This window comes from Dermochelys coriacea, chromosome 3 (genome assembly GCF_009764565.3).
Source record: "Dermochelys coriacea isolate rDerCor1 chromosome 3, rDerCor1.pri.v4, whole genome shotgun sequence".
In the NCBI taxonomy this organism is placed as follows: Eukaryota; Metazoa; Chordata; order Testudines; family Dermochelyidae; genus Dermochelys; species Dermochelys coriacea.
Genome location: NC_050070.1, coordinates 203541655 through 203567092, shown reverse-complemented (window position 1 = coordinate 203567092; position 25438 = coordinate 203541655). Strand labels below are relative to the sequence as shown.

Here is a 25438-nt window from a genome sequence, read left to right as displayed (position 1 = left end):
GGCTCAAGCAGTAGTAATTCCCGCTTTTAATGCGAGAATTCAAATCTCGATGACATCCTAGGTAGGTTGGTTCAAAAAGCTTAATGCTAGAATTATCAAGCAGTAGTAATTCATGCTTTTAATGCGAGAATTCAAATCTCGATGACATCCTAGGTAGGTTGGTTCAAAAAGCTTAATGCTAGAATTATCAAAGGGGCCTAGGGAAGTTAGATATTTAGCTCATATTGAGATTCAATAGGAGTTGGGTGCCTGACTCCCTTAGGTTCCTTTGAAGATCTCAGCCTTACCATACTACTATTCTCATTCTATTCATTGATTTGCCTGCTCCAGTACAGGTTGGTGGTTATTCCCATTAGGTTAGAGGAGGGGAGTGTTCATTGAATGTGGCCTTCTCATCGGTTAGTAATGTTGCATGGCTGTCAACGTTACCGTATTTGAACTATAGAAGAACCTGGGATACATAGCACCTAGTGGTCGCACAGTCCAATATTTTGCAGAAGATCTTGTATGAGAGAGCTGCAGACTTAGGGAGAGTAACATTGGGTAGGGCTGGCAGAAGAAATGTGTTTCTTAAGGAGGGATTGGGATGGAGAGTGGTCAGGAGGATAGGAAGCATCAGACGTAGCATGGAAGAGGCATAAAAATGGAGTGGGATGAGGTTATAAAGGGAGTGGTGAGGTGGGAAGCTTATGTAGAGGAAGAGGCTCATATTTTGGTGATGGGCAGCTATATAAAACCCTAAACTAGCTAGCTAGATAAAGGGACAGAGAGAGTTATACTAAGAAATGAGAGCAGAGATATAGGTAGGGCTGAAAGGTCTCAAAGGAGAGGGTGAGAACCTTGAACTTGATGTGGAAGCTGAGAGAAAACCAGTGGAGGATTTGAAGAGGGAATAACATGGCCTGACCGGCAGGCCAGACAAATGGCATTTTGGATGGGGTAGAAAGGAATTGAATTGAGTTGGGGATTGGGACGAGAAGAAGGATGTTGCCATAGTTTTGGCAGGGGATGATCAAAGCAAAACAAGTATGTTAGCCACAGCAACAAAGGAAGGGATCGATATCTGAGATGCTGTACAGAAAGAAATGCCAGGATTCAGCCATGGTCTGTATGTTGCAGGGGGAAAGGGAGAGAGAGGCATTGGACATGATGTCCAGGTTACTGGGTGGTGGTCTACCCAAGGCTGGGAGAGGAGAAACTCTGGGATGAAAGATGAGGGGGTGGGTTTTAGCCATGCTGTTACTGGGACAAGGTGGGTGGGAGTTTGGCAGAATGAGCTCAGAAGTGGGAAGATAAATCCCTGGGGTGATCTGGTGGTAAATTGATTGTGCAGAGGGAAAGGGGAAGAGGATTAGGGATCCAAACAAGGGAGATGAGCAAAGGGTGGGTTGGGAGCAGACTGACTTGGGATGCGGAAAGAGAGGAAGATGTCCTATAAAAGGCCATCATGAAATATGAATCTAGTAAGCATTGTTTTGTTTTTTTTAATAGGAAGTTCATTGCTAGGTAGAAATCTATAGGACCAGGTCCCCAGCTGGTATAAATCGGCTTAGATCCATTTAAGGCAATGGGGCAGATTCTCAGCCAGCATAAATCGGCGTAGCTCCATTATGTCATATGGCGTCACTCTGACTCTCAGCAATAATGGAAAGAAACAAGAGCAGGATTTACAAAGCTTGCCCTTGACTTAACGCAGAAAATATCTGCATGTTAAAATACTCCCCACTGTATTTTCCACTGAATGCATCCAATGAAGTGAGCTGTAGCTCACGAAAGCTTATGCTCAAATAAATTTGTTAGTCTCTAAGGTGCCACAAGTCCTCCTTTTCTTTGTCTAATACATAAACTTCAGGCCACAACTAATCTCTGAATGAGACCTTCACAGGGCATCACTTCTGATGTCAGCTATGCTCCTTGGGAATTGGCAGGCTTGAACGGTGCTCCAAGCAGCTGAACATGCACTACCTGCTGGTTCCAATGAGTTAATTTCTCTGCCTGCAAACATAAAATATGGACTGGGTCACAGTTATTAGTCCTTTGGAGCTACTAAAGGCTAGAAGACTGCCTCTAATGACTTATGCACATTAGGGCACACCCTTTCCATGGAAAGTTGATGACTACTAAGGCTTAAACCTCACACGTTTGGTTTTTTTTTTAAAGATTTATCTTGGGATCTACTGTATGATGTTGAATTATGCAGTGGAACTCAATCCTATAGGAACATACCTGCATTTGTGCTAGTGGACTGTTCTAATAAGTGCAGGTATCAATTCTTTGACCTGTGTCTCAGAGGTGAAACTAGATCATAACAGTCCCTTCTGGTTTTAAACTGTACATATGGGAACTGTGCTAAACGGTTCTACAGAAAGGTAGGCTTTGTATGGTGGTGGTTTCTCCTGAATCATGGAGAGTTTTATTAATATTGTCTGTCTATATTACAGTAGCACTGATCAGCCCTGTGGGCTAGGCGCTGTAATAAGACAAACCCTAACCCAAAGATCTTGCAATCTTAATTTAAAACTGGCCATAACAGGGGTGAACTCTGTCGGGATGGAGGGAGGATGAAGCAAGAGGGATGTATGCACATAGACAAGGTGGGCGCACAATTGGTACACAGAGGTAGTTGGTTTTTTGGGGTTAATGGAGAAAAAGAGCTGATTGTGTAGCCAGATCTATAGATTATGTATTAATTGTATTGACTACCTAAGAATTCCCAGTTATCACTTTGAGGGTTGACAGGTTCTTGTCTCAAGTTCAGGCCCAAGATTATTAAAATTACTGTATAGTTGGGAACCCTGATGTGCACAATTACAACACTCACACTACAGGAACTCTTCTATATTTCCAAATAGTTTATTAATACATTTAGCAAAGTCACAAACACTCTAACTCAGTAAAGTAGACAGAGAGACTACAGAATGTTCATCTGCACATCCATATACTCACACCATCCCTTGCAGGACGACCTGAAATGTTAGCCATTATCTTCCTCATCACCATCACCCTCCTCCTCATCACCAGTGGCCATCATTCTGGCCCCTTCCAAGGGCTACATCTTTCTCTCCTATCCCCACAGTCTGGGATACCACTTTTATAATACATTACGCTATCACCACTATATCTAATGCATGCTCAGGAGGGGTTTTTCCCCCCTTTTCCTTTTTGTATTTCCTCATCCACCTAAAGCTGAGGTGTCCTTCTATAGGTTAGTATATTGATATGTGTAAACTACCATTTCAGCTCATGATGATACCCATCACCCCTTGCTTAAGCGGATTTGCAGTTATTACTTCCATGTTCCTTGCGGTAGCACCGACTGGAACATTCTAACTGCTACCATAGATCAAGCTCTCCTTAGTTCCTAAAATCTAAAGGGAACTGCTGATCTATGCCAAGCCTACTTAATCACACTTATGCCAGTTTATATTTCAGCTAATGTCTTAAAGGATACTGTAGGTTTCTTGCATTACAGCTGAATATAACGGAAGCAGCTAAATACAATGAAGGCAAGGCAGTGAATATAATAAAGGCAAGCCAGCCCTATGGGCTACAATCACAACTGTAGTCTCAGCTTGTCAGAGGATTTGCAGCTTCAGGTCACCCTCCTTATGGCCAGGCTGTTGGAGATCAGGCAGGTTATAAAGAGGACATAGCCGGTCCCTGGGTGAAGGAGAACTCACAGGGGTGGGGGAATCTGCTGGAAAACATAAGCAATCCCTCTTCTGCCTTGCCCATTGCAAGACCAAAATCAAAGCTGAGCCTTTTGTGGATGTTTCCAAAATGCTCAGTTAGCTTTTTCCACAGCCATTCCTTGCCACTTGCCTCTGCGTTTTTAGGATCCAGCTGGAAGCAGCCATGCTGAAACACCGTGAGAGAGCCTGTTCTCTTGGTATTTTTGGCCCAGCTGGAAACACCTAGTGCTGGAAGTGTGGTGAGGAAGCTTGTTCTCCTTCCTGGCCAAATCTTGTATTCTTAGTGGGGTCCAGTTTAGAGACTGTCAGTGGTGCTGAGCATTGCGTCATTAAATGGCAGAGCCAATGGAGTATGAATTTGCTCCAAAGGGGGGGAGAGTTTTCCTCCCTGATCAGCAAAGCAGATCCTTCCTTGTCAATGTGTTTTTTCCAAAGCATTGACATCAGTGGAAATGCAGGAGGTGCAGAATAATCGACACTTAGCTGCACTCCAGCGAGAAGAGACCTGAACTGCCATTCGGGGATGAGACTTCCCCCAAGAATATTTAATTTCGAGATTAACTAGCAAGAAATAATGCATCTGAGATCACTGCATAGGGTGAGACACACTGTACCCATGAGTCATTTAAGAGCATTCTTTTAATAATTTGTGAGACTTATTAGCAAGATATTAAAGGCCTAATGCAGTGGTGTACTTCTAACAGGAGCTGATGAAGGAGTTGAAATGCAAGCCTGGCCTGGTTATGTTATCACATAGGCTAATAATAAAACAAGCTGGTTTCTTCACAACCAAATTGCAATTGTCAAGTTACCATCCTATCCCATTCATATGGAAATCTAGAGGGATTTGCAGAATGTCCGCAAGAAAACAAGAAAAATTTTCCTATGGGGATGGCGAAAGCTTGTGGACTGGAAACTGGGATGTAAGGAGAATGATCAGTATTTTTATGTAACTCATTAACTTCCACAGAGGCACCCTGATTGCCGGGAGTTCCTATGGCACTCATATGTATGTTCTATGCTGATTTAAAGTCAATGAGAGGCTCTCCACTGATGTAAATGGTCTTTGGATCAGGCCTACAATTCTGCCACTGATTTTAGAATCCTTCTCTCCCCTTTTTGATGAAAGTCCCTTTTCTGAGTTAGGGGGCCTCCTCCCTTCTCCCCCAGTCTGTTTCCACAGACCCCACCGTGGTAGACTCGGACATATTCATCTTTATATTTCCAGGCTTCTGAATCGGGCAGGTCCTGGGTACACGGAAGCCTGTTACCTTTTCAAGTGGCAAAAAAGAGGGGATTTTTCCATAGTTGCATAGTTTTTCCACAGAAATGTATTCATAAGAGTTAAAACTTGCACAAATTATGTTAATGTATGTGGTTGGCTTCAGTGCCAATTTTCATTGTGAATAAGATGCAAAATAAAAGGCCTCTTGTCTCTCCTTTTCCTCCACTCTGAATCCCTCCCATAATTTTTACATCCACAAGCCCATTTTGTATGCGAATCAGACCATACGAGGAAAGGCAGAAAGGACTTTTGAAGCTGGGCGTTTGCTTCAAACTACTGATAAGCACATTAGAGCTACAGTTGTACCAAGAGAAGGTGTATACAACGGTGTAAATAAGCAGACCACCAATTGCTACAACAGAACTGTGCTGATTTACACCAGCAGAGGATCTGGTCCACTGTGTCACTTCACTGCTTCATTATTGCTCAAGAGAGTTTGAACCAATAGGGACAGTCTTTCTTTTATTTTCTTTTTTTCTTCTTTTCATGCATTTATTTATGTAGGAGTTTTCACAGATTTACAAATAGTTGCCATGTGACTCTCGGACAAAATGAAAAGGAGGACTTGTGGCACCTTAGCCTAACAAATTTATTTGAGCATAAGCTTTCGTGAGCTAAAGCTCACTTCCTCGGATGCATTCAGTGGAAATGATGATCATTACAAAACATAGCCATGTGAATATCAGAGCCATGTCAATAATTATTACAACAGCGAGCATTTGTTTAGAGAGACAGTATACAACGCTTTTCAGAGTAGCAGCCGTGTTAGTCTGTATTCGCAAAAAGAAAAGGAGTACTTGTGGCACCTTAGACTAACAAATTTATTAGAGCATTAAGCTTTCGTGAGCTACAGCTCACTTCATCGGATGCATTTGGTGGAAAAAACAGAGGAGAGATTTATATACACACACAGAGAACATGAAACAATGGGTTTATCATACACACTGTAAGGAGAGTGATCACTTAAGATAAGCCATCACCAGCAGCAGGGGGGGGGAAAGGAGGAAAACCTTTCATGGTGACAAGCAAGGTAGGCTAATTCCAGCAGTTAACAAGAATATCAGAGGAACAGTGGGGGGTGGGGTGGGAGGGAGAAATACCATGGGGAAATAGTTTTACTTTGTGTAATGACTCATCCATTCCCAGTCTCTATTCAAGCCTAAGTTAATTGTATCCAGTTTGCAAATTAATTCCAATTCAGCAGTCTCTCGTTGGAGTCTGTTTTTGAAGCTTTTTTGTTGAAGGATAGCCACTCTTAGGTCTGTGATCGAGTGACCAGAGAGATTGAAGTGTTCTCCAACTCGTTTTTGAATGTTATAATTCTTGACGTCTGATTTGTGTCCATTCATTCTTTTACGTAGAGACTGTCCAGTTTGGCCAATGTACATGGCAGAGGGGCATTGCTGGCACATGATGGCATATATCACATTGGTAGATGCGCAGGTGAACGAGCCTCTGATAGTGTGGCTGATGTGATTAGGCCCTATGATGGTATCCCCTGAATAGATATGTGGACAGAGTTGGCAACGGGGCTTTGTTGCAAGGATAGGTTCCTGGGTTAGTGGTTCTGTTGTGTGGTGTGTGGTTGCTGGTGAGTATTTGCTTCAGATTGGGGGGCTGTCTGTAAGCAAGGACTGGTCTGTCTCCCAAGATCTGTGAGAGTGATGGGTCGTCCTTCAGGATAGGTTGTAGATCCTTGATGATGCGTTGGAGAGGTTTTAGTTGGGGGCTGAAGGTGATGGCTAGTGGCGTTCTGTTTTCTTTGTTGGGCCTGTCCTGTAGTAGGTGACTTCTGGGTACTCTTCTGGCTCTGTCAATCTGTGTGTGTGTGTGTATATGTATATGTATGTGTGTGTGTGTATGTATGTATGTATATATATTGTATATAATATAGTATACAACACTATAACCATCTGATCTTTCTAATACAGAAATTTTAACTTCTGCCCTGATAGTTCTTCACCACATCACACAGTGTACCAATGCACACACAAAACATTAACAGAGCTTAAGCAGCTCTCTTAGCCAGATGGCTATGAAACATTCATAATATAAGCTGTAGCTATGATGAGTCATTTCTTTCTGATGCGTGCCCTGGCAAGCGGATGTTTAGTACTTTTTTGGTATATTGCTGTCACTGTATTACCTACCTAATTTCATTCCTGCATGCTGTCACACTAAGTCGGTTGGCGTGGTCTAGAAAACTGTCCTGGAGACTCCTCCGTGTGAAGGTTGCCAGCGTGTCTTTGTTTCTTGCCAGAGTCGATGCGCTTTATTCTGGAGTTGCTGTGGAACAGTGCTGGGAGAACCTCAGAATTCAGCTTCAGCTTGGTGGAAAGTATCCCAACAGTCAGCTCTCTGTCTGACCCTCCTGAGTCTGTGGAATTGGATTGGAAAAGCTCAGAGCCTGTTCCTGAGAGATTCCCAGCACATCGACTTCCACTGGCAGTTGGAAATACTGGGTGAATGGCAGCATTTCCAACTGCCAGTGGAAGTCCCAGGTCTGGGCTCTTCCTCACATTTCCTCATGTTAATCTTAAGGGCTAGAACCTCAGCTTGGCATGAGCAGCACAACACAGATTTCAGGGTGTCCAGCTAAAGTGATGTAACACTCTACCCTGATTCTTGGGTTTGTGCGTGTGGTGCTTGTCCCCTGGCATAAATTAGGCTATCCTAAAGGCTGTTCTATTTTATACCAACTTCAGATGGTCCCCAGGCATTGCAAAATGGCAGCCAGGGTTTGGCAGGGCTTGGGAAGGGAAGCTTTGGCTAGGGAAGTTTGGAAATGCCTCTCTAGCTACACCCGTTTGATGGCCACAGGAAGAGATGTGGTCTTGGAGTCACTGGAGGTGCCCTCTACAGTGGGGCTCTATGGGCCAGATTCCACATGCAGTGAGGTGCAAAGCAGTCACATGCCACAAAGAATTTGATCTGAAAGATTTGGTTCAAACGTAATTCTCAGAAGGGCTTTAGGGTATATGGATAATGTGTGTGTGTGGACAGAATGTTATAAAAGTGGACTTGGGAAGTTCTTTGCAGTGCACGATAACTTTACCAGACCTACTAACTTATGAACGATGCTTTGTATTCATGTGTCAGTAGATGGCACTTCTTATATTTACCCTCTGCATACAGGTATGTCTCTTGTATATAGCAGCAGCAATGTCAACCACTAGCATTCAAAAATCCCAAGTACATCCCTAAAATCATGATACTGGCTTAAAAACAATTAGATGATATTAAAAAATGTGTTTTTTTTTATTTGACTTCTGGTTTTTGAACCTTTAGCATGCACTCATGTTTTCAAGCTTTCCTCTGCACCCAGGGGGACTAGAAACTTTTTTTTTTTTTTTTTTTTTTTTTTTTTTTTTAAATCAAAGGTGAGAGTCTCAGGTATGTGATTCTAGAAGCTGGGATTTCTGGGAACCTCCCTCCCCACCCCCCTCCCCAAATATTGTGAGAGTCACCATAAAACCATGAGAGCTGGAAGCTCTGTAGCACTCAGGTAGTATATGATAGTTTGTAATTCAGAAAATAATGGAAGCATTATACAAACACACAGCAGATGGATCTAAATGCCTCTTTGCAAAGGTATTTGTTACCTTGGCCTTTAAATCTGTCAAGCGGGTGCAGGGAGATTCCAGTATGTGTGCCTCAGAAATAGAGGGGAACACATGGCTCTGTGACTTCAAGTGGCTATTCATTCTCCCTGTATTCCCACCTGGGATTCCACTCTGATATGGTTCCTTGATGCCCTGAGGTCAGATATATGAAGGACACAGTCTTCTCTTGCATGGTGTATGCTGTTGTGTTTCTAGCTCATATATTCTACCTGCCCACTTTTTAGAGAGCAAGGAAAAGAACGAGTGGTGACTCCAGCATGGAGGAGTTCAGGGATATAGAAGCCAAGACCATCATGGTGCAATCTGTTTGCTCACCTGGACCAATGCTCTTCCTCTCCGGCCTGCAGAATGCAGTAGGAGAGAGACACATCTGACGGGGGCAGGAAACTGAGAATTACTGCAGTTAGTCCACACTGTCCCCTCCTTTCTAGGAAAGATTTTCTTCAGTGACATGAGGCCATCAGGTCTGAGGACCTTCTTAGACCACCCAGGACTCTGCCCTTCCAGTGTTTTCCATTGTGGGCCATCATCTTCCTTGGCAAGAGGCCCTCTTTGGTGTCTCAGACTTTCATGCCAAAGCCTGTCATTTCTTCATCCAAGGTAGTCACTGCCATAGTCCCCCCACATCTAAACTCTTTTAGATGCTGAGTGTGTTTAACATAAATCATTTAGTTCTTGGAGGGTGGGCAATGTCATTAGCATTCCCTGGTATATTGTTCTAGAAATAGTCTAATTTCACTTGGCTTGTGTGTTGCTCCAAGAATTTGTACTAATGGTTTTAAGGCCAGTCACTCAGTTCCCATTATCTCTCGGAATCTTATTTACCTAAATGATTGCAGAGTTTGTGTCTCTGGTATTTGAAGGTGGTTCTTCCTATTTGTGAAAAATAACCATTCTTCAGAGTATAAAAGCAGATCCTCTTTCTCATTAACAAGAGGCAAATCTGTTTACTGGAGGGGGAAAAAGACACATTACACCAGGTGGGAATCTGGATGCATCAGCATAGCTCCATCCGGCCCATTATTCTAAAATCATAGGGTTAGAAGGGACTGCAAGGGTCGTCTAGTCTGCCAAGATGCAGGATTTGTAGTGTTTAAACCATCCAAGACAGAGGGCTATCCAGCCTCCTTTTGAAAACCTCCAGTGAAGAAGCTTCCACAAGCTCCCTACGCAATCTGTTCCATTGTCCTACTGTTCTTACAGTTAGGAAGTTTTTTCCTGAGATTTAATCTAAATATGCTCTGCTGTAGTTTGAACCCATAGCCTTTTGTCCTGCCCTCTTCTCCTTCTTATTTATGGCAGCCTTTCAAGTATCTGAAGACTGCTTTTCATGTCCTCCCTTAATCTCCTTTTATCCAAACTAAACATACCCAGTTCCTTCAGCCTTTGGTCTCATGGCTGGCTTTCCATCCCTTTCTAGTGTCTCTACATCTTTTCTATACATTGGTGACCAAAACTGGACACAGAACTCCAGCTGAGGCCTACCCAGTGCCAAGTACTTCCCATGACTTGCATACTATACCTCTGGTAATACAACCTAAAATTGCATTTTTTTTTTTGTAACAGCATCACATTGTTGACTCATGTTGAGGTTGTGATCCACCACAACTCCCAGATCCTTCTCAGCAGTACTGCTGCCAAGCCAGTTACCCCCCCCACCACCTCCATTCTGTATTTGTGCATTTGTTTTTTCTTCCCTAAGTGTAGCACCTTACATTTGTCTTTGTTGAATTTCATTTTGTTGTCTATAGGTCAGTTCTCCAATTTATCAAGATCCTCTGAATTTTAGTGCTATCCTCCAAAGTATTGGCAACCTCCCAAGCTTTGTGTCATCTGCAAACTTGAGCAGCATGCTCTCTATTCCTACACCCACATCAATAAAGATGTGAAACAACACCAGACCCAGAACAGATTCCTGTGGAACCCCACTTGAGACCTCCCTCAAATCTGACATCATTCAATAGTTACTCTTTGTTTGCAATTGTTTAACCAATTATGTATCCAACCAATGGTAGTTCTGTTGAGCCTGCAGTTCTCCAGCTTACTTATCATAATGTCATGTGAGATCGTGTCAAAAGCCTTGCTGAAGTCCAAGTATATTCTGTGCACCACATTCCCCCATCCACCAAATCATTTACCCTGTCAAAGAAGGAATTAAGTTGGTTTGGCATGATTTGTTCTTGGTAAATCCATGCTGGCTGCTAGTGATCACCCTGTCATCCTCCAGGTATTCACAAACTGAATGTTTTATATATTACTCCAGTAGCTTCCCAGGTATCGAAATCAGGCTGACTGGTCTATAGTTTCTTGGTTCCTCTTTTTAAGGATGGGCCCTACGCCAGCCCTTCTCCAGTCTTCCGGGACCTCTCCTGTCGTCTGAAAATTATAAATATTATTGCCAGTGGCTCTGAGATTCCTTCAGCTAATTCCTTCAATACTATTCAAGATGAATAGTTGGGGATTTAGTTGGGAATTTGGTCCTGCTTTGAGCGGGGGTTGGACTAGATGCCCTCCTGAGGTCCCTTCCAACCCTGATATTCTGTGGTTCTATAACATCCAGCCCCACTGATTTGAATTCAGTCACATTGGTCAGAAGATCTCTGACATAGTCTTAAGAGGGGTTAAAGTTGTGCACAGGTGTCCCTTTGTCTTGATGTGTGAAGACTGAAGCAGAGAGAAATGCTTGCTACTGCCAGTTTATAGGGGCGCTTGCAAATTCTGTTGCATCAAAGGCTGATCTGATCTACTCGTGTCTGATTTGCAGGGTGAGGTTATAACTCATTTGTGGAATAAATATATATATATTCCCCTCAGATAAACAGAACTATCCATTTTTAAAAAGCGAAGCGCTGAGTTGTGTTTGATCGCCTTGCTCTGGGTAAGGAGTGGGGCATAGCTGCAACAAACAAGGGAATTAGGGTGAAGGAGGATGGGAGGGAGGAGGAAATGTTACGTTAAAAGGTGAATGAGAAGATAGTGAAGCTGAGATCTAGTGTTTCCATGTGTGAACAGTGCTCACCTCTATGTTCTTTTGGGGAATGATCTAACTTGATCAGATCTTCAAGACTGAGCTTCACCAAGGCCACCAGGTTACGGAAGGCTCATCCTTTTTTTTTTTTTTTTTTTTTTTTTTTTTTTTAAGGCATTGGGCAGGGTATCCTAGTCAAGGAAAGGTTATTAGGAAGGCCTGCACATTCCAGAGATGAACTGGCCCTGTGCATTGGCTAGATGGAATGTTCCTTATTAATAAAAAGGAAAACTGGGGACCACCTTCAGTCACAGAGATCTTCCAGTTTGAAGAGCCCAGGGCTTCCACCACAATTTAGCAGAGTTATTTCAGGCCAGGGAGTTGAAAAATTTGTCTTCATTCCCTTGTGAAAAAGTCATCTCCAGAGGCCCAGATTGTGACTGGCCCTGCCTGGGTGCACAGAGGATTGGGAGTAGTGGAACAAAGGGCCTTCTCTCTTCTTCCTCTATAGCACAGGGGCCAGCTAAAATATGAGCAAAAGCACAGGCTGGTGCTAGCCTGCTCAGAGGTGATGGGGTTAGCTTGGGGCATATTCCCTCCTGCCCAGCAGCCAGCAGAGCTCCAGCGAATGCGTGCTGCGCCCTTCCAAAGGGCGTCGGAGCTAAAGCTACAGCGTGTGCTCCCCCCGTGCCCAGAAGGAATCCTGGCTGACTCATCCAGAATTCTTCCAGCTGCTCCCACCGCTGCACGGCCCCTCTGTGCCCCCACAACGCCGGGCTGCGCCTTAAAACCACAGCAAGCCCTAATGTCTCATACAGGTGATTCCCCGGGGTGGAATGGAATGTTACTGCTGGCTGGGGAGTTCTTCCTGCCGGGTAGCTCACATTACTACAATCCTACCCCGGCCGTTCCCCTTTTCTTTTTAAGGGTGTGGTGTGTTTTGTAAGGTGGTTTTTTTTTTTTTTTGGTGTGTTTATCAAGAAGTTGATTGTGTAAATAAAACTGAGGCTGTGTGTGCCAAATAGTTGGGCTGTGATTTCCTGGAGGGGAGCCAAGGCGGTGTGTGGGAGCATGCCAGTGTTCATATGTTCGCTTTGCTAAGAAATGTGGCAGGCATGAAGCCCACAGTCAAGAAGCTCCTCCAGCCTGATGAGTCTTTAACCCTTTCTGAGGCCCACTCCGGTGCATGTCTGTGGTGGCAGGACAGGCAGCCTGGGGCAGGCTGGAGGTGATTTTGCACATTCATGGATACAAAAGAGGTTTAGGCTTAAACTGTGTGATCAAAAGCCCACCACAATCAATGGGAATCTTTCCATTGATTTCACTAGGCTTTGGATCAGGCCCTAAATCGACACAACGCAGATTTCACTGCAGTATTGCAAGCCTGGTGTTTTTCTCTCTAGGATTCATAGGTCCCAAAAATGAACAGAGGGAGAGCCAAACAGGCAGATGGGATGGGATGGGAGGAATAAATGACAGGGGAGAGCTCAAAGGTACCTTTGTGTAAATAAGAATTAGGAACAGTCATTTTAATGACTTTATTCCATATTTACAACTGTGTTCCCAGAATTTTGCCCTGTTTCTTTATTACATGAACATCTAGCATTTCTTGCTGAAATTCTTATGCAGAAATCACTGAACAGTTTGAGAATCTTTTCTACAAGATGTAGACTGGAGCATTCAAGTGAAATCCTGTGACCATTAACCATGAAAGGGAGTTTTGTCACTGACTTGGGCTGGGATTTTACCCCTGGTGTTTGTTTTGGTATTCCCCCCGCCCCTCCTGGATCACAAACCTCCTTCCTCAGAACATGTCATGTCTCTGTTAATTCTGTAGGCAATTGCATGGAAAACATGTGTGAACTGAATAAATGCCCCCAAATCCTGGACCCTTTTGGAACCTCTCACTTACCACCACCAAAGCAAGCATGAGCAAGCAGCTTTTGAAAATCTTGATGATGCACAAAGGAACTCACTTTCACCAAACAGGGGGGAGCAGAATTGGAAATGTTAGTGGAATGGGGGAGGGAGGGGATGACTTCTTTCAGCTCAAATAGAAATAGTGACTTCCATTATTCACATACCTAAGCAGAAAATCTGCTTGCATTTCAAGCATTTATTGTAATTCTTCACATAGCTGCGGATGATAAGCCCCATGTACTTGTCATTGCATGTTGCCTGAAAATGACTAGCTAAATTGCATTGCCTACCCGGACCACTTTAATCTTTTCAAAGCTGTATTTTTTGCAGCTAACATCACAGCCCCTGCCCCATTCCCCTTTTTCACTTATATTCCTAAAGCTCATTTATTATAATGTTTTGACAGAGTAATTTATGAAGGGTACTTCCATGGACAGACCAATTTACTTATCTTATGAAATGCATTGACAGCTGCATTGTTGCAGCAGTGATGTACAGGACTGATAATAATCCTCATGTAGTTATATTTGTGTAGTTCTTAATAGGTTTAAAGTAATGTACACACATTAATTAATTAATCCTCACAACACCCCAGTGAGACAAGTAGTAGTATCTCCCTTTCACAGCTGGGGAAAAGGAGGAGCAGAAAGGTCAAGTGAGTTGTCCCAAGTCACATGGTAAATCAGTGGCAGTCTGGATTAAAAACTCCTTGGCTCCTGGCTCCCAATCGACTAAATCAGTGTATTTACAGTAAAATCTGATGAAATTCCCATTGAAATGAGAAGACCAAAGCATGAGTGTTGGAAGCATCCTATTAATTTCATTGGACTTTGACCAATAAAGGAGAAACCCACGGCAAATCTACCACACAAACTTTTCCAAGAACAGTGCCGTTGTGAAGACCAGGCACCAGCGCCTGTCTAATCCTCCTGGTGAGTAGCTTTCCTAATGGCTTGCACAATCTAATCTGATATTACTGGACATTGCTCTTTCTACACAACGCACTACTGAAATCAGGGAAATGATGGAGAAATACTAAACCTCAATATTGGTAAGTGCTTAACAAAATAATAGGTCAGATCCTCAGCTGGGGAAAATCTTCACAGCTCCATGGAAGTCAATGAAGCTCCAGCCGAAGGTCTGGGCCACGGAACCTGGCTGCTGTGAACTAGCCCAATTTACAAAAATGTAATGTTGATCTGTGCTGAAAAGCTGGTCTTATCTCTACGAACCTGCACTATACAGGCGACTCCGAAAACAAGCCAAACCTTGTTTTTCTTGCACGACCACAAGTCTAGAGGAAATCAGTGGGAGGCTATTAAAATCAATGGGAGGGTACTTAAATCAATGAGGGCTTGGGGTGTGCTAGGACTGGAAAGATCAGACTCAATAGTTGCATCAGGGCTGATTTGGCTCACTCTTTCAGAGGCCTAATATTGCTCTCGAATAGTTAGCTTCCCAGAGCACTTCATCACCCAGCTGCAATTTTTTGGAGATATGTCCCTGTCCAGGACTTTGGTCACTATGCTTTGTTTTATGGCAATGATCTCAGAATTACCTGAAGCAAAGCTGATTTCATACTCCCTACAGAGTAGATGGTCAAAAAGCCAATCTTAGTTAAAAAGGAAACTGACAAGCGTGCCATTGATCACTGCTTGATACAGAAGGGCTTGAGACCTAGGACTGGATTTGCCACTGTTTTATTGACGTGTGTAATCGTTTACACCTGTGCAGGTATAGCAGCCTTTTACACCCACTTTCCACAGGTATAAATGACCATTCAAGGGGCAATACAGTGGAGAGTCAAAGCCAGATCTTCAGCCAGTGTCAATCAGTGCAGCTCCATCAACTTTAATGCAGCTGCATCTGTTTGTGCCAATAGAAAATTTTGGCTCTCGGGCAAATTTCCAGCAATATGAAGAATATTCGGGGATGGGGGCATGTTTAATAGAGTTAAGCGTCCCCATTCTCTGTCAGTCAGCACCTTGTGTAGTTATTTCCACCAGAGCAAAGTCAGATGGCAGTTCAGAATGGTAGAGTTTCTCTCTCACTCTGCACAGGTATAAATGAGGATACCAGGGGAGTAAAGATTCAAGCCCAAGTGACGGTGGGGCGCTTTAAAAGTGGATAACATATAAACCCATGGCAAAAAAAACCCAAAACCATCCTGCCCACCCCCTGGCAAAACTAGGATCAAGAAAGAGCAGAAAGATTAAAATTAACAGTTATGTTGGGAGGGGCCAATGGGAGAATTGCTCAGACTGGAGATCAGATTGCAAAAATGACACATGAATAACTAGAAAAGGGAAGAACCGAGAGGGTTATCAGAGGCGAATGAGACAGTGAGAACATTCCAACAACTTCTCCTTTTAAAACAGAGAAAAGTCTTTTTTTTTTTTTTGTAACAATTAAAAGAAGTTGTTAAAAGAGCTTGGCACCTACCAAAAAAGCATTTCAGGCTGAATAAATATCACGAAGTTCTGCTGGGGATTGGGCAGGTTGTCAGGATCAGGTGTTTGCCTGTTTCCTCCCAGCAAAGTGTAGTTGGTGGGTATCTCCACCCTGCAGATCTCTCGGAATGGTAGTGCTGTCCAGTTCCTATTACTTGTGAGGAGTGATTGTTGTCGTAAAGACAAAAGGAGTACTTGTGGCACCTTAGAGACTAACAAATTTATTTGAACATAAGCTTTCGTGAGCTGAAAGTGAATGAAGTGAGCTGTAGCTCACGAAAGCTTATGCTCAAATAAATTTGTTAGTCTCTAAGGTGCCACAAGTACTCCTTTTGTTTTTGCGAATACAGACTAACATGGCTGCTACTCCGAAACTTGTCGTAAAGAGTCACTGGGGATTCAAGCTACCCAGGATGGCTTCTGCTAGTGAGCAATTCTCACCTGAGCCTCAGTAAAAGCTGTTTGAAAATGAAACAAACTGTTATTATGAATGAGTGTCAGTGGAACCGTCCCTACCTATGCACAGGAAGGGACAGAAACAAAGTGGAGAGCAGGGACAGCCGCAGAGCTATATTAACCTCATGAAGGCACCATGCATAAAAATTCACCATAGTGCAGAAGGTATGTCAAAGTCCCTTATGCACGATTTAGGTCCTACAAAAAGAAAAGGAGGACTTGTGGCACCTTAGAGACTAACAAATTTATTTGAGCATAAGCTTTCGTGAGCTACAGCTCACTTCATCGGATGCATTCAGAAACCTGTCATTAAGTCCTACAGTAATTCATCCCTATGCAGAAGTCCTATTCACCAATAGAAGCCCACCTAAGCCCTCAAAGAAGGTACATGCAGACTGTCTGCACAGGGCTCAATTTCACCCTAAGGGCTTAAGTGATACCTTTATATGGTCTTTGTGCTGGGGGGAATTTCAAGAAAGAATCTAGAGCTGGGGAGAAGGCCCGGAGACTTTTCTTTTTCAGCAACAAATGAATCAAAGGTTATTCCAGCTTTTCCCTATTCGTGACTGCAGACCACTGTTTCTGCTTCATAGGTGATGCCGAGAGTCTGTGACAAGGTGCAAAGGCACTCTGGCATGTAAAGGGTTATTAGGTTCCTGCCTATCACATAGGTGATCTGGGCAGGGTTATAAAAGGAAAAGGAAGCTGGTGCAAAAGAGACAAGCAGAAGGCAAGCCAGGAGCAGGGTGCCTTTCCTCTCCAAGCTGGCTTACGCTGGCAAGGCCTCCAGTGGTTTTGTTCCCCAGTTGTTTGAGTTGATTTGTTCTGGGTTTGAGGCTGTATTTTCAGAAATCAAGCGAGGCCTGAAGAAAGGCCTGTAGCTGGAACTTCCCCCCCCCCCCCCCGCCATCCCCAGCTGGTGACGCTGCCCACCGGCTTACAGGGGCACATGATATTAAAAAAAATGAATCATAACAATATTTTTGCCCCAGCTCATCTCCATCCCACAGCAAAATTGTGCCCAGATATTGGTGTGAGGTAAACTCAGATGACACTGGAGGCTCTCGCCTTGCAGAGCAGACAGTTCCCAGAGATATAGCCATCTCTGGAGAGGCCTTTGAAGCCTCTATAGCCACTCTTGAGTCAGCGTGGCCTCTGAATCACTGGCAACATGGCTCCGTTGGACCCAAGTGGTAAGGGACTTCAGAACTGACAACCCCACGCATTCAAAACTGCGAGTCTGACCCCCTAAAAATCACAAGGGAGGCTTCAAAATGATGGGATTTTTAAAAAAAGAAATAATGAATTTGGGGGTTTTATTTGTTTCCTGAGGTTTGAACCATTAGGGTTCACGTTTTCAAGCTTTTCTCCATAGCCACCAGGGCTTAGAAACTTGGTTTTGAAATGAAAGCTGAGAGTCCCACATAATCACATGATTCCAGGAGCTGGGGCTTTAGGAAAAACACCAAATATCCGTGAGAGTTGTGATAAAAATTACAAGAGGAGATAATGCGTCTAAGAGCTTCCCCCAGAAATCTGAAGTGGACACCCCGGCATAGTGGGGCTGGGCAGGAAGATAAATATAACCCCACATTTTGTTGACTGAGAGTAGTTCTGTCAGTATTCCCTTCCTCAGCCTGACCATACTTATCCCCTACTCTGGTCTTGCAAAACTCCATCTTAGGGATCCAGAAACTGGTGGATCCTTCCTGTTCCTAGAGAAGGGCAACAAAGGTGTGACAAGATTATGACTGTCAACAGATGGCTTAGGCAGTGGTGCTATAAGGAGGGCTTTGGGATGTATGGCCACTGGGAGGCATTCACGGACAGAGGTCAGTTCTCTCGGGATGGACTTCATCTGAGTAGGGAAGGAAATAGACTTCTAGGATCGAGGCTGGCACAACTGATAAGGAGAGCTTTAAACTAGGAATTGGGGGGAGATGGATGGGAGATGTCCAGAAAATCTCCACGCCAGATTTTAGCATTGAGAGGGAAGAAGATGAAGTAAGAAAGGATACAACCATGGGTAGGAGAATGTATATAAGGAGCGAGGGCGGTGTGGATACTAGTCTAATAGGTTATACTGGCTGTAGAATGACTGTGCCTAATAGGGTACAAAATGTGAGCGAGGCCAAACAGCAAAAATTAAGATGTTTGTACACCAATGTGAGGAGTCTAGGTAACAAAATGGAGGAGCTAGAGCTACTGGTGCAGGAAATGAAACCAGATATTATAGGGATAACAGAAACATGGTGGAATAGTAGTCATGACTGGACTACAGGTATTGAAGGGTATGTGCTGTTTAGGAAAGACAGAAACAAAGGTAAAGGGGGTGGAGTAGCATTGTATATCAACGATGAGTTAGAATGTAAAGAAATAAGAAGCGATGCAATGGATAAGACAGAGTCCGTCTGGGCAAAAATTACATTAGGGAAGAAAACTAGTAAAGCCTCTCCTACGATAGTGCTTGGGGTGTGCTATAGACCTCCGGGATCTAATTTGGATATGGATAGAGCCCTTTTTAACGTCTTTAATAAAGTAAATACTAATGGAAACTGCGTGATCATGGGAGACTTTAACTTCCCAGATATAGACTGGAGGACCAGTGCTAGTAATAATAATAGGGCTCAGATTTTCCTAGATGCGATAGCTGATGGATTCCTTCATCAAGTAGTTGCTGAACCGACTAGAGGGGATGCCATTTTAGATTTAATTTTGGTGAGTAGCGAGGACCTCATAGAAGAAATGGTTGTAGGGGACAATCTTGGCTCAAGTGATCATGAGCTAATTCAGTTCAAACTAAATGGAAGGATTAACAAAAATAAATCTGCAACTAGGGTTTTTGATTTCAAAAGGGCTGACTTTCAAAAATTAAGGAAATTAGTTAGGGAAGTGGATTGGACTGAAGAACTTATGGATCTAAAGGTAGTTGAGGCCTGGGATTACTTTAAATCAAAACTGCAGAAGCTATCGGAAGCCTGTATCCCAAGAAAGGGGAAAAAATTCATAGGAAGGAGTTGTAAACCAAGCTGGATGAGCAAGCATCTTAGAGAGGTGATTATGAAGAAGCAGAAAGCATACAGGGAGTGGAAGATGGGAGGGATCAGCAAGGAAAGCTACCTAATTGAGGTCAGAAGATGTAGGGATAAAGTCAGAGAGGCTAAAAGTCGAGTAGAGTTGGACCTTGCAAAGGGAATTAAAACCAATAGTAAAAGGTTCTATAGCCATATAAATAAGAAGAAAACTAAGAAGGAAGAAGTGGGGCCGCTTAACACTGAGGATGGAGCGGAGGTTAAAGATAATCTAGGCATGGCCCAATATCTAAACAAATACTTTGCCTCAGTCTTTAATAAGGCTAAAGAGGATCTTGGGGATAATGGTAGCATGACAAATGGGAAGGAGGATATAGAGGTAGATATTACCATATCAGAGGTAGAAGCGAAACTGAAACAGCTTAATGGGACTAAATCGGGGGGCCCAGATAATCTTCATCCAAGAATATTAAAGGAATTGGCACCTCAAATTGCAAGCCCATTAGCAAGAATTTTTAATGAATCTGTAAACTCAGGAATAGTACCGAATGATTGGAGAATTGCTAATATAGTTCCTATTTTTAAGAAAGGAAAAAAAAGTGATCCGGGTAACTACAGGCCAGTTAGTTTGACATCTGTAGTATGCAAGGTCCTGGAAAAAATTTTGAAGGAGAAATTAGTTAAGGACATTGAAGTCAATGGTAAATGGGACAAAATACAACATGGTTTTACAAAAGGTAGATCGTGCCAAACCAACCTAATCTCCTTCTTTGAAAAAGTAACAGATTTTTTAGATAAAGGAAATGCAGTGGATCTAATTTACCTAGATTTCAGTAAGGCATTTGATACCGTGCCACATGGGGAATTATTAGTTAAATTGGAGAAGATGGGGATCAATATGAACATCAGAAGGTGGATAAGGAATTGGTTAAAGGGGAGACTGCAACGGGTCCTACTGAAAGGCGAACTGTCAGGTTGGAGGGAGGTTACCAGTGGAGTTCCTCAGGGATCGGTTTTGGGACCAATCTTATTTAATCTTTTTGTTACTGACCTTGGCACAAAAAGTGGGAGTGTGCTAATAAAGTTTGCAGATGATACAAAGCTGGGAGGTATTGCCAATTCGGAGAAGGATCGGGATATTCTACAGGAGGATCTGGATGACCTTGTAAACTGGAGTAATAGTAATAGGATGAAATTTAATAGTGAGAAGTGTAAGGTTATGCATTTAGGGATTAATAACAAGAATTTTAGTTATAAGTTGGGGACGCATCAATTAGAAGTAACGGAAGAGGAGAAGGACCTTGGAGTATTGGTTGATCATAGGATGACTATGAGCTGCCAATGTGATATGGCTGTGAAAAAAGCTAATGCGGTTTTGGGATGCATCAGGAGAGGCATTTCCAGTAGGGATAAGGAGGTTTTCGTACCGTTATACAAGGCACTGGTGAGACCTCACCTAGAATACTGTGTGCAGTTCTGGTCTCCCATGTTTAAAAAGGATGAATTCAAACTGGAGCAGGTACAGAGAAGGGCTACTAGGATGATCCGAGGAATGGAAAACTTGTCTTATGAAAGGAGACTTAAGGAGCTTGGCTTGTTTAGCCTAACTAAAAGAAGGTTGAGGGGAGATATGATTGCTCTCTATAAATATATCAGAGGGATAAATATAGGAGAGGGAGAGGAATTATTTAAGCTCAGCACCAATGTGGACACAAGAACAAATGGGTATAAACTGGCCACCAGGAAGTTTAGACTTGAAATCAGACGAAGGTTTTTAACCATCAGAGGAGTGAAGTTTTGGAATAACCTTCCAAGGGAAGCAGTGGGGGCAAAAGATCTATCTGGTTTTAAGATTCTACTTGATAAGTTTATGGAGGAGATGGTATGATGGGATAATGGGATTTTGGTAAGTAATTGATCTTTAAATATTCAGGGTAAATAGGCCAAATCCCCTGAGATGGGATATTAGATGGATGGGATCTGATTTACTATAGAAAACTCTTTCCTGGGTATCTGGCTGGTGAATCTTGCCCATGTGCTCAGGGTTTGGCTGATTGCCATGTTTGGGGTCGGGAGGGAGTTTTCCTCCAGGGCAGATTGGAGAGGCCCTGGAGGTTTTTTTGCCTTCCTCTGTAGCATGGGGCATGGTTGACTGGAGGGAGGCTTCTCTGCTCCTTGAAGTTTTGAACCATGATTTGACGACTTCAATAGCTCAGACATGGGTGAGGTTTTTCATAGGAGTGGTGGGTGACATTCTGTGGCCTGCGCTGTGCAGGAGGTCGGACTAGATGATCAGAGTGGTCCCTTCTGACCTTAGTATCTATGAATCTATGAATCTATGAATGCCACAGAAGTGGCTGATTTCCTCACTGTCCTAAGGGACAGAGTGAGATCCTCATATGCAAGTTTCTCTCTGTGCATGAAGCCAAGGGAACAGACTGGGTCTCTGTTTATAATCGGTGTATGTGAACTAGAGGAGGGCGGGAAACCAAACTCCAGCTCTGAATGCTCCTGAACTTTGGGGATGTTTGAAAGCTGAGCCTGGCTTTGGAGCCACATTTCACAAATGCCTGTGTTTGTAAAGCCCATCTCCAGAGTCTTTGACTTGGGCCCATCTGCAGTTAAAACAAATGAGCTATGCAAACGCTGCCATTACTGCTCTCCTCCAGTGACATGTTGAAAGCCACCACCATTTGCTTTCCTCCTGAGCAGCTTATTATAACCTCACTGTAAGTCGCTTGAAGTGACTTTGTTGTCCTCCTCATGGTGAATCAAAGAGGCAGGAGCTCCCATCCAGCACATGTAAAATGCCTGTGTCAGATCTTCCAGTTACTGAAAACAGCCAGCAAATGTCCATGATGTTAGTTCCCTGGGACTGAAATGCATAGAGATCATGTGACTCTTCTCTTCTTTAAACTGAACGAGGAGGCAAGGAACAGCTGAGTATCAAACAAATCAAAACAAAAACAGCTTGGATGCTGCAGGACCACACAGATGATGCATGAATGGACAGCTCCTTGAACGCTATAACTTCCTATGATCTGAAGGGCCAATTTCCTAGGGAAGGCCTATGATTGTTCTAAGTACTCCCAGCTATCTTTGAGACATCACTGACTTCCTGAGGAAACTACAATCCATCGGTGATCTTCCTGAAAACACCATCCTAGCTACTATGGATGTAGAAGCCTCTACACCAACATTCCACACAAAGATGGACTACAAGCCGTCAGGAACAGTATCCCCAATAATGTCACGGCTAACCTGGTGGCTGAACTTTGTGACTTTGTCCTCACCCATAACTATTTCACATTTGGGGACAATGTATACCTTCAAATCAGAGGCACTGCTATGGGTACCCGCATGGCTCCACAGTATGCCAACATTTTTACGGCTGACTTAGAACAACGCTTCCTCAGCTCTCATCTCCTAATGCCCTTACTCTACTTGCGCTACATTGATGACATCTTCATCATCTGGACCCATGGAAAAGAAGCCCTTGAGGAATTCCACCATGATTTCAACAATTTCCATCCCACCATCAGACTCAGCCTGGACCAGTCCACACAAGAAATCCACTTCCTGGACACTGTGGTGCTAATAAGCGATGGTCACATAAACACCACCCTATATCAGAAACCTACTGACCGCTATTCCTACCTACATGCCTCTAGCTTTCATTCAGACCACACCACATGATCCATTGTCTACAGCCAAGCTCTATCATACAACCGCATTTGCTCCAACCCCTCAGACAGAGACAAACACCTACAAGATCTCTATCAAGCATTCTTACAACTACAATACCCACCGGCTGAAGTGAAGAAACAGATTGACAGAGCCAGAAGAGTACCCAGAAGTCACCTACTCCAGGACAGGCCCAACAAAGAAAATAACAGAACGCCACTAGCCCTCACCTTCAGCCCCCAACTAAAACCTCTCCAACCCATCATCAAGGATTTATAATCTATCCTGAAGGACGATCCATCACTCTCACAGATCTTGGGAGACAGGCCAGTCCTTGCTTACAGACAGCCCCCCAACCTGAATCAAATACTCACCAGCAACCACACACCACACAACAGAACCACTAATCCAGGAACCTATCCTTGCAACAAAGCCCTTTGCCAACTGTGTCCACATATCTATTCAGGGAACAGCATCATAGGGCCTAATCACATCAGCCACACTATCAGAGGCTCATTCACTTGCACATCTACCAATATAATGTATGCCATCATGTGCCAACAATGCCTCTCTGCCATGTACATTGGTCAAACTGGACAGTCTCTACGTAAAAGAATAAATGGACACAAATCAGACGTCAAGAATTATAACATTCAAAAACCAGTTGGAGAAGACTTCAATCTCTCTGGTCACTCGATTACAGACCTAAAAGTTGCAATTCTTCAACAAAAAAACTTCAAAAACAGACTCCAACAAGAGACTGCTGAATTGGAATTAATTTGCAAACTGGATACAATTAACTTAGGCTTGAATAGAGATTGGGAGTGGATGGGTCATTACACAAAGTAAAACTATTTCCCCTTGTTTATTCCCCACCCCCACACCCCCACTGTTCCTCAGACGTTCTTGTCAACTGCTGGAAATGGCCCATCTTGATTATCACTACAAAAGCCCCCCCCCTTGCTGTTCTGCTGGTAATAGCTCACCTTAAGTGATCACTCTCGTTACAATGTGTATGGTAACACCCATTGTTTCATGTTCTCTATGTATATAAATCTCCCCACTGTATTTTCCACTGAATGCATCCGATGAAGTGAGCTGTAGCTCACGAAAGCTTATGTTCAAATAGATTTGTTAGTCTCTAAGGTGCCACAAGTCCTCCTTTTCTTTTAGCAAAGCCATAAGTGATCCTGAAGGACCCCTGAAAGGATGTCGGCTCACAAAGATGAGCATTATAAAGCATTTGTTCCTTTTAGATTTATGCTTTGTTTACTTTTCATTAAAAATCTGATCAAAGCAACTGCTGTGCTTTACATACGCTGCATGAGACTGCTAATGATCCAGCAATGAGAAGGAACGTTGGCTGCACACTAGTCTAAAGACCAGCAAAGCAATATATTCTAAGGAATTCACTAGCCTTTGGATAACAACAGGAGTGCAAACAAGAGCTTGGGAGGGAACGACATGGAGCCTAACTGGTTCCCATAGATCCAGGTGGATGGGACTCTGACCCCATGGAGACCGTTCAATGTGGGTGCAAAAATGTCCCCCATGTCTTGATGGTACCATCAAGCAGAAATCGCCTCTAAGAGATTCCAAGGGGTTTTCTCGCAGGTGGTTTGATCAGGCCCAGGTCGATTTCAGAATAACATAGAAACATTTGAGGATGTATAGAAAGTCTTTTAGGGTCTCATCCAGCATCCAGTGAAGTCAACAGAAGGACAGTCAATCAATGGCTTTGGAGCAGCCCCTTAATGGTGACATACACAACCATCCCAGCTATTCTTCAGCTAAATGATAACAGGGAGTATATAAACCCTATGGAAAAGGCCAATAGGATTGTCCAATTACTGTCCTTTGTTCCCTGTTTTGATGGCGCTTGGTCACAGAGAGGGTCTTTTTGTTTTCTGTGAGTACAGCACCTTGGATGGAGTCTATCAGTGCCACTGCAACACTGCTAATAATAGTTAATACATGTTGGACTGTTTGGTTTCAAGACCGATAAACGCCATTCACAATTACTATCAGTCCAACTACGCCCTCAAGAAATGTCTGTAGCTGGTTCTGTTGTGGGGATATTTTTGTAGAAAAATGGCAGTATTTCAAACTGCTGCCCATTTTTATCTCTTCTTGCAAATCTCATTGAAAAAAATGAATCTTTCGAAGAAATAAGCTGGGATCTCATTCTGCATCCAGAGAGCCCCAGAATTCCCTTTGACACCAGTGGCCGCCTGACGAGTGCAAGGAAAAGATAGCATCAAGTCCCAAGTGTGCAAATATTTCCTCTTTTGCTAACTCCGGAAAAAGTCAGCCGACAATCCCTCCTTT

The 25438-nt window shown here is 43.4% G+C and overlaps 1 long non-coding RNA gene across 1 annotated transcript in view; it reads left to right on the top strand.

The window, feature by feature from the left end:
- The window catches only part of LOC122459590, a 67206-nt gene extending 53751 nt beyond the window's left edge, over window positions 1-13455 (top strand). The window contains exons 2-3 of the long non-coding RNA XR_006280381.1: window positions 7238-7478; window positions 11743-13455. This is a non-coding gene — a long non-coding RNA (uncharacterized LOC122459590). The remainder of the gene's footprint in view (window positions 1-7237; window positions 7479-11742) is intronic.
- The last annotated feature ends 11983 nt before the right edge of the window (window positions 13456-25438 follow it).